Source organism: Triturus cristatus, chromosome 7, assembly GCF_964204655.1.
Source record: "Triturus cristatus chromosome 7, aTriCri1.1, whole genome shotgun sequence".
Classification (NCBI taxonomy): Eukaryota; Metazoa; Chordata; class Amphibia; order Caudata; family Salamandridae; genus Triturus; species Triturus cristatus.
In genome coordinates, this window is record NC_140590.1 from 1593867484 (window position 1) to 1593877511 (window position 10028).

A 10028-nucleotide genomic window follows, 5' to 3' on the forward strand; every position below is an offset into this window, starting at 1 on the left:
AGCCTACCCCAATCCTGCCAGGATTGCAAGCATTCAAGCTCTATGCGAAAAATTCGCACTGCAACAATCCCTTCCAGCTCGAGTGTTTATGCAACTAATAGGGATGATGGCCTCTTGCATTTTCATAGTGCCTCACACAAGACTCCAGATGCGTCCTCTCCAAGAGTGCTTGGCGCGCCAATGGAACCAGGCCCAGGGTCAATTAACAGATCTGGTGTTGGTAGACGGTCGCACCCATCGCTCTATGCAGTGGTGGAACACCACAAACCTTTCCAAAGGACGACCGTTCCCGGACCCGGTTCCTCAAATAGTACTGACAACGGACGCATCGCTCTCCGGCTGGGGAGCTCATCTACTACATCTCACCACACAGGGCAAGTGGACCCCTCAACAAAAGTTACTCCATATCAACCATCTGGAGTTACTAGACATCTTTTTAGCCCTAAAATCTTTTCAAATTTCAGGCAAAGCAGTCCTGATCCGAACAGACAACATGACAGCCATGTATTGTATTCAAAAACAAGGCGGCACACACTCTCCACAGCTCTCTCACCTAGCACAGAGCATATGGAGATAGGCAATACCCCAGAAAATCTTTCTCCTAGCCCAGCATGTCCCAGGAGTCCAAAACAGTGGAAGATCTGCTCAGCAGGCAGACACAACAGATCCACGAGTGGGAACTTCACCCGTACTTTCAAATGTGGGGGCATCCACAGATAGAACTCTTCGCCACCCACGAAAACGCCAAATGCCAAAGCTTCGCCGCCAGATACCCACACCCATTGTCCAAAGGAAATGCGATATGGATGAACTGGTCAGGCAGATTTGCGTACGCTTTTCCGCCTCCCACTCATTCCACTAGTAGTGCGCAAACTACAACAACACTCCTTCACACTAATCCTAGTAGCTCCAACGTGGGCCAGACAACCGTGGTATACCACACTGCTGGAACTATCTGTAGTGCCGCACCAAAAAACTACACCTCTTAACCCAGAACCATGGAGAGATCCACCACCCGGACCCAGCGAAGCTCAACCTTGCGATCTGGCTCCTGAAATCCTAGAATTCGGGTACCTAAATCTTCCCCCTGACTGCATGAACATCATCAGAGAAGCTAGAAGACCTACCACTAGAGCGTGCTACGCCGCCAAGTGGAGACGATTTGTTGTTTATTGCCATAACACCATCAATCCACTGGACGTGTCCATTCAACACATAATAGGCTACTTACTCCACTTACAAAGGTGCAATCTAGCCTATACGTCCATTCGACTACACCTCGCAGCTATTGCAGCTTACCTACAAAATAGGCAACATCTCTCACTCTTTAGAGTACCTGCCATTCATGCCTTCATGGAAGGCCTTAAAAGAATAATTTCCCCCAGAGTGCCACCCTCACCTGTGTGGAACTTAAATATCGTTCTCACAAGGCTAATGGGGCCTCCCTTCGAACCTCTGCATAAATGCGAACTACAATTCCTAACATGGAAAACCGCTTTTCTTGTAGCCATCACTTCCCTTAGAAGGGTCAGTGAGATACAAGCACTTACCATTCAAGAACCCTTTCTCCAAATGCACCATAATAAGGTTGTTCTCCGCACCAACCCAAAATTCCTCCCTAAAGTCATTTCTCCCTTTCACCTAAACCAAACAGTAGAACTACCAGTATTTTTCTTGCAACCACAGACCGTTGCAGAAAGGGCTCTTCACACACTGGATGTCAAATGAGCCTTACTCTACTACATTCAGAGAACACAACCTTTCCGTAAGACCAAACAACTGTTTGTTTCTTTCTCTCCACCACACAAAGGTAACCCCATCTCAAAATCGGGGATAGCTAGGTGGATTGTAAAATGCATTCAAATCTGCTACCATAAAGCAAAGCGAACGCTATCCATTTCCCCGAAAGCCCATTCTACACGAAAAATAGGGGCTTCCATGGCCTTCTTAGGGAACATCCCATTAGATGATATCTGCAACATGGTCAACACCGCACACTTTCACCAAACACTATTGAGTAGATGTGCAAACTAAGCAGCAAGCTAGTGTGGGCCAGGCTGTACTCAAAACATTTCAAACCACTGCAACAGATACGGGTGGTCGCCGCTAACGGTGGATACTGCTATATAATCTATTCACATGTGTGTAATCTGCAGCACATATGCCTCGAACGGAATATGCTACTTACCAGTATGCATCTGTTCTTGGCATGTAGAGCTGCAGATCTACACACGCCCACCCGGCTACCTTTATCTGTTCCAGTTTATCTTATTTAGATAGCACACACATGGGCATCTTCACTGTTACTACTACGTTCCATCTTTCCCTGCTGGCGAAAAACAATCTGAGGATGGAGCCGAAGCCCATGCGCAATACGATCCAAAGGAGGAGTCACCGACCTCGTGACTTCCAAAAACTTTCCAAGAGGAAAAACAAACTGCAAACATCCGGGCCCAACACCAGATGGCGATCTATGCACAAGTGTGTAGATCTGCAGCTCTACATGCCAAGAACAGAAGCATACTGGTAAGTAGCATATTCCTTTCTCTTCCCTTTTGAAAACAGCGGTTTCTGTGATGGGCTTCTGTGCCTGCTATATTATATTGTATTGTTATATGTGTCCTATGGCTGTCCTCTATCATGATCAGGATTTTCAATATACTGTTATTCACATCATTTGGAATCAAAGCTGGTTTTCCATTGTTGAGACGTAACCATATGCAATCTTGGAGGCAGCCTCCTTCAGTCGGTGTATTTTTATTTAAAATACTATAATTCAAAAAGTCTGTCTTCGGTAGTTGTGGTGTTAACTTACTGCTCATGATGCAGATTGGCTTTTGGGCAGCAACTAAGGTCCTCCACTTGAGTCTGTCATGGGCTATTTTGTGTATGCTGCCCCAGCTGAGATTCAGGATCTTCATTTCTGTTTCTACAGTTCGCCTCCAGGTGTACTTTGGCCTGCCTCGCTTCGAGCCAAGTGCAGAGCTGACATCTTGTTCTTATCTGCTGGTGTGTCCTCTCTATCTTTTACTCATAATGATGGTGTACATGCTCTCTTGAATCTTGTGAGAAGTTCCATGTTGGAGATGGTTCCCAGCCAGAAAATAGGCAAGATTCTTCTCTGACAACTGGTGTGGAAGTCTGGCCGTTTGGTGATGTCACTCTGTCATCCACCAGCATTCTGATCCATACAAGAGTGTGAACATATCTCAGCTCTGGTAAAACCTCAGCTTTCAGCACCTAAGGGCATTCCTGGCCTTCTACAGTCTACTCTTGAAGTCACCTCCTGCCCCCCTATCATGTCTGGTAGTACTGCCTAAGTAATTGAACTTGATTGGTGAGGCATTTGGGATGTTGAATGGCATGACTTCTGACTTGTCTATGTTGATATTCAGGCCCACTTGATTTTGAGTCAGGATGTCTTCTCCATATGCTGGTGTGTGTGTGTGAGAGTGCTAGGCTAGGTCATCCGCATAGTCCAGTTACTCCAGTGTAGAGAATAAGGTCCATCTTTTGCCTTTGGCTTGGTCTTCTGTTGTGTATCGCATCGCCCACTAGGTTGAAGAGCAACACTGACATCATGCATCCCTGTTTCTTGACTTAAAAAGCTATATTCACTTTCTTCCACCTTGCAGGTAAAATTATCATAAAAGCTGTTAATGAGAAGAACTATCTCCTGCTAATGCCATAGGCTCTCATCATATGTCCAAGGCTGTGACAGCGGATACTGTCGAAGGCTTTCCCAAAATCAATGATGATGGATTGTTGTGTCTGCCACTTCGTGCACTGCTCTATGATGTTGTGAAGAATAAGGATTTGATCAACACGCCCTCTGTCCTTGGAGAATCCAACCTGATATTTCTTGACTGCTCTTTCACAGCATCAGGAATGTGCTACATAAGGATTTTCACCAGGATTTTATTCAGGATTGACGAAAGGGTGATTCAACTTCAGTTGTTACAGTTGGTTACTGCTCCCTTCTTTGGAATTTTGCTGATTCCTTGGTTCCAGTAATCTGGTACTTTCTTTCCCTCCCTGATAGATGTGAATCGGTGGAGCATCTTGGCTAATGTTTCAGGGTTTGTCTTGAACGTTTCTGCATTCAAGTTGTCTTGGCCAGGAAATTTTCCATTCTTGTGAAATCTGATAGCAGTGATGTTTTCATCCTGTGGCGGGGATGCATTCACATCCAAGTCTAACCCTGGTTCTTTGATGTCTGCTTCTCTTGTTCACACTGGTTTGTTCAAGACTTCTTTGAAGTGCTCGGCTCAGCGTGCTTCCTACTTTCACTCTGTTGTGACTTATATCCTTGCTTGTCCATGATAGGGCTGTTGTGCGTTGCACAAGATTTACTACTGACTATTTTCGTGATCTTGCAAATCATCCTCCTCTACTAGCTTCATTCTCTGCTTAGCTGGCAAGGTTATCCATGTATGCCCACTTACCTTCTCTTGTTTGTCTTTTGACAGTTCTGCTTCTATGTACTGTGACTTGTAATTCTCCTGACGCCTCTCAGATTTGGTCTCCGTGAGTTTTATTTTTTCTGCCCCCTGTCTTCAATAGCTTGCCATGAGTCTAGTCTTATCCGTTTATTTTTATTTTACCTCTTCTGTGTCCTTCTCTCCTGAAGTTTCAGTGCTCTTCACATATATCGAGGTAACCTGTTTCTTGTTGACTGCATCTGCAGCTTGCTGAGACTGATTTTCTGTGTCTGCCTGTAGTTCAAACCTATTTTTGATTTGTAATATTAATGTCTCCTTGGTCTTGGCCGTCCTGTAATTTTGCCACATTGAAGATCTATCATCCTAATGTTTTGTGTTCTGATTTTCTGGGCTTCAGCTTCGCAAGAGTGGTCACTAGGTGGTTACCCATGCTGATGCACACTCCCTCACTCTGACATCTTGCTCTGAACGTCTCCACATGCCCCATATTATGTGGTTTAGAAGCCCATATAGCATAAACCTGTTGATGCATCACAGTGAATAAAATGGTTTTCTACCTCGAGGTTCAAAGTAATGTGATATAGACAACTCCAGCGTTGCTTCTATTACCTGTTTGATGTCACTCAGAACCCTTCAGTGAAAAATAGCCTGGTTATTCAAATACTCATTTATAATTCTGTATGCATTTATATACTGTTTTTTACCCCTGATTAGTTGCCAACAGTCATTTGTGTACAGGAGGTACAATTCTCCATGGGAGTGCTATAGGTGGAAGTGTGTGTGTGTGTGTGTGTGTCATGTGGTCTTTATGAAGTGTTCCAAAGTAGTGCATGATCTGTGCAGTTGCGGCCGGTAATTTTAAGAGGAAGGGGGTGGATGGGACACACATACACACAGATATGCATTCACACACACATCCTTTCACAGCACATCACCAAATATTCAAACATACATGCACCACCAAACATTAATTAAGAAAGAAATCACACTTACCTGCAGCTCTGCCTCGGAGGTCCCAGGAGGCTTGGGACTGCGGCCTTCCCAATGAGGGAAGGCAGCAGCCCCAATGTCATCACAGAGTGGGATGGAAGTGGGGGAGACTGCTGACCCCACCCTGACACGAAGAGTCACTGATTTACACTCGACCATGGGCGCTTCAGGGCTTAAAACTGAAGCGCCCAGGTGCGAAGCAATGAGTGACTCTTTCCCTTGTCGCGAGGGGGAGGGCCTGAGGTCATTTGCTGGGCTGAGGAGGTCACGCCAACACGAGCTGGGACTCCCTCAGGCCAGCAAAGTTCAGCTCAGGCAGCCAGGAGCCTGCGCATTTAGCCCATGTCTAGCTCCTGGCTGCCTGACCTGAAAATGAACTTTGCCCTTCACGCCAACCTTTGCTCAGCCTGACAGACACTGATCTTCAGGGCCAAAAGGTAGGGGGGCGTGGCCCCTTAGCCCCATTGGACCGGCTGCGTCTGGATATGTGGTGTTTGGGTATCCGGCACGAGAGCTGTAACTGTGACGCATGTCTTGGTATTTCCTATAAGACAATAGAGGGGCATTTATATGGTACATGCTAAAGGTTCTAGTTTGCTCCAGGTAAGTGTGAGGCTTCTTTGGCTGGGGCTCAAAGTAATTGCTATCATTTAAGGACTAAACTCCCAGTAAAGTTTTTGATCAGGACTAGCATTGAAAACCTAAAGACGAATCATTCTGTAAGTGAGGAGGAGTTCTTCAAAATGTCACTGTTTTGACAAGAGACAAAATCTGTCTCCTCTGACTTGATATCTCACCGGAGCCAGTTTCCAGGTTGCAATGTTTTTTCCCAAACATTAATGCATAACTCTATAGCTAGGTTGTTGTTTGGGGTGGTGGAGGAGAGGATTCCGGCATTAGTGGTGGGTGTAATGGCATTTAGAGTTTTTCTTTTTTTGTAAAGGAATTCGAGATGAAAATTGGGTCTGATAAATTGTAGGTCCATTCCAGCCCATAAAATAGAGATTAGCCTTCTTATTGAAGAAAACCAACTAGACGCATTATTTTTGACAGGGACATGGCTCAAAGAATGGTCCACCCCAGACCTAACTGGCCCTCCCCAAAGGATTCAATATCAGAAGGCAGGACAGAAAGGGAAAAGTGTGTTTGGGCGGGGGCGGGGGGGGGAGGGGGGGGGAGCCATTATCTACAAAGACACCTACAGATGCAACATCTCACCCAAGACCCTGCTCAACTGCGATACCACGCTACTTAGCTTAGGGGCTCTCTCCAACCCAGACCTTCTCGGGAATGCTTATTTATCGACCTCCTGGTCCCTGTAATTTGTTTTTGGAGCTCTTCTGTGACCTCGTAGCTGAGAGGATCTCCATAAAAAGAACTGCGACCATACTAGGCGATTTTAACATCCATCTAGATAAACAAAATGACCCAACCACCCAGAGATTCATCCAAGATATGGAGGCCACGCAGCTTAGTCAAATGGTGCAAACAGCAACTCATAACAAAGGGCACATGTTAGATTCCATTTTCACCAATGAATCTCAACTAAAACCAGATAATCCTACACCAGTGCCCTGGTCAGACCACCACTTCATCCCTATGTCACTGATCATCACACAGGTTCAAAATATAGGAAGCAATGTACCCAATTTAGGTAGGAAATGGCCTACAACCATTCCAGAGAAAGTGACGAAGGCACTAGAAAGAAATACCCTGAAAATGTTCGGGGAAGTAGGAAAAGCTGACTGGCGATAGGATAAATGGCTCACTGACGCAACAGAACATGAGTGTAAGAGATAGAGGACAGGGACTAAACAGGCACGGAGGAAAACTACCTGGTTTAATAGCCGTCTGGCTTCTCTGAAAAGAGCTTGCAAAAAAAACGAAAGGAAATGGCGGAAAACATATGACACGGCGATTAAGGAACAATATAAGAAAGAAATCGGACACGATCACAATTAAAATAAAATGGCACAAGCAACATATTTCCAGGAAAAAATTAACTTGGCCGCACATTCATCCAGAGAACTGTTCAAGGTGATTAAATCTCTCCCGTCAACAGAACCAGAAGCCCCACTACCCTCCTCGAAGGAGAGGTGCAATGAACTTGCAGTCTTTTTTTTTTTTAAATAAAATTGAAAATATTTACAATTCCATGCAAGGGAGTAGTGATTACCCAGACCGCCACAATAACAAGGTCTCCCCACAATGTGACAAGAGCCACCCTAAAGCAATTTCCTGTGATAAACAAAGATACCACGTATAAGATTCTACAAAGTATCAAATCAGGCTCTCCTAAGGATGCGATCCACCCACACATTTTGATTCGGGGGGGGTGCGGGGGAGGGATACCATTATAACCTCCGCCATGGAATTAATCACACTATCCCTGATGCAAGGGGAAGTGCTGAGGGCTTGGAAACATGCTATAGTCTGGCCACTGCTGAAAAAAACACAACTAGATTCAACACATCTAGGAAACGATCGTCCTATCTCACTCCTACCCATCCTAGGAAAGAAAGCTGAAAAACATGTTAACACACTGTCACATTTCCTGGAGGATAACGAGGTGTTTCACCAGACTCAAATGGGCTTTAGACCATCACACAGCACAGAATCTGCCCTACTATTAGTTACAGAGAAACTTAAGGAAATCCTCGTTCATGGGGGCACCACCACCATCCTGCGTTTGACCACGCAGCCTTTGATACAGTGGACCACAAAACACTTACCCATAGGTTACAAAAAGCAGGCATAAAAGACAGCGCTCTACGATGGCTGGGATGGTTTCTAAGGGATAGATCCTTTCAGATCACGGAAGGTGGACACTACTCAGATGTCCTAGAAGTCACGTGTGGATTGCCACAGGGCTCCACATTCAGCCCCACCCTATTCTATCTATACATGCAACCCCTGGCCGAGATTGTTCAGGAATTCAGGTTGTCAATCGTATCCTATGCGGACGATACACAACTGGTAGTCTTAGTGTCAGAGGGCCCCAAATCAAAACACCACCAAGTGGCTCCCTGCATGGAAAGGGTAGCAAGTTGGATGACAAATTGTAAGCTAAAATTAAACCGAGACAAAACGGAACTCATGTTTCTAGGAAATAGCCTCCCACCACAAGTCACCATGGAGTGGCCAAAAGGACTGGGATGCCCGCCGGTTCACAAAAACTCTATAAAGAACCTAGGAATGTGGCTAGACTCTAATCTGACAATAGAAACACAGGCCAGAAAAGTGACCGCTACATGTTTAGGAATCCTGCGCATGCTCTGTAAAATTCTAAGCCTTATCCCAGAAGAGACCCGAAAGAGAGTGATCCAGTCACTGGTGATTTTCCGCTTGGACTATGGGAACTCTCTCTTTTTGGGATCACTGAAATACGTTCTGAACAGGCTGCAGGTGCTACAGAATGCAGCCGCCAGGGAACTCAGAAACATACCTTGGCATGAGTCAGCGAAAGAGGCCCTGAGATCACTGCACTGGCTGCCAGGTCAGGCTGGGTAAAATTCAAAACATTATGCTTAGCACACAGGGCATTGAATGGCACAGCACCCGCTCCCCTTAGGAGACTCATCACTTCATACACACTAATAAGCCCTCCGATCTGCATCAGTTTGCTGGGCCAAGACCACCAGGATAAGACGAGCCTGATGGGGCTGAAGATTATTCCTGCACTTGACACCTAAACTTTGGAACTCCATGCCAAAGGAATTAAGACTTCTTACGGATGAACTTACATTAAAAAAGAAACTGAAGACATGGTTATTTCCGGAATAAATTATGCTAACAGAGACCTCCTTTATCTGCCGCGCTGGGAAGCCTTCGGGCAGCTATGCGCTATATAAAACCCGTAAACATAAACATATTGGGTCCTACAGAATTTATAAAGACCTTCTTTGACAGTCTTAAAGCCTTGGAGATGAGGCTGTGGTAGATTATTCAAATAAATGAGAAACCTTTATAAAGCCCACAGATACCCTTTAAAGGTAATTCTGGCACAGCGCAAACAAGTTAATGAACCAATAACAAAGGTTTTTAATTTTATGCTAAAAGTAAGATTTTCTGCAATGGCACAAATGCTTGGGGTGAGAGGATTGCGGTTTCTCGCCGCAGGGCCTGAGAAGGATCTGCCCCCCCCCCCAGTTTAGATCTGGCAGCTACAAGAAGGTTGGCTGAACCAAGGTAACTGGAGAGGAAGTAGCAATATTTAAGGGTCTGAAGGTTGGCAGCCTCTGTTCTAGAAATAGCTCTATAGCAAAGCACCCCTTAAAAACAATTGTTCTGGAATTATCAAGCAGTGTAGTCTGAGCGGATGGTTTTTTGATAGATGAGCAAGGAGAAAACCACAAATCAGGTGAGCAGCAGCATTCGGTGTGATCTAAAGACAAACGATGTATGTAGTTTTGAACACCTCAATTCAGGGAATAGTGATAGTCCGTACTAGCCATAATAATCCACACGATAACCGATAACAGTTTTGTGATGGTCAGATGTTCAATCTGAGTCCTGATAATCAACTGTATAACAACATTGTGAAAAATTTGAAGATTAAAAAAAGAAATGCCAAATTGATGACATGACTGGAGGACA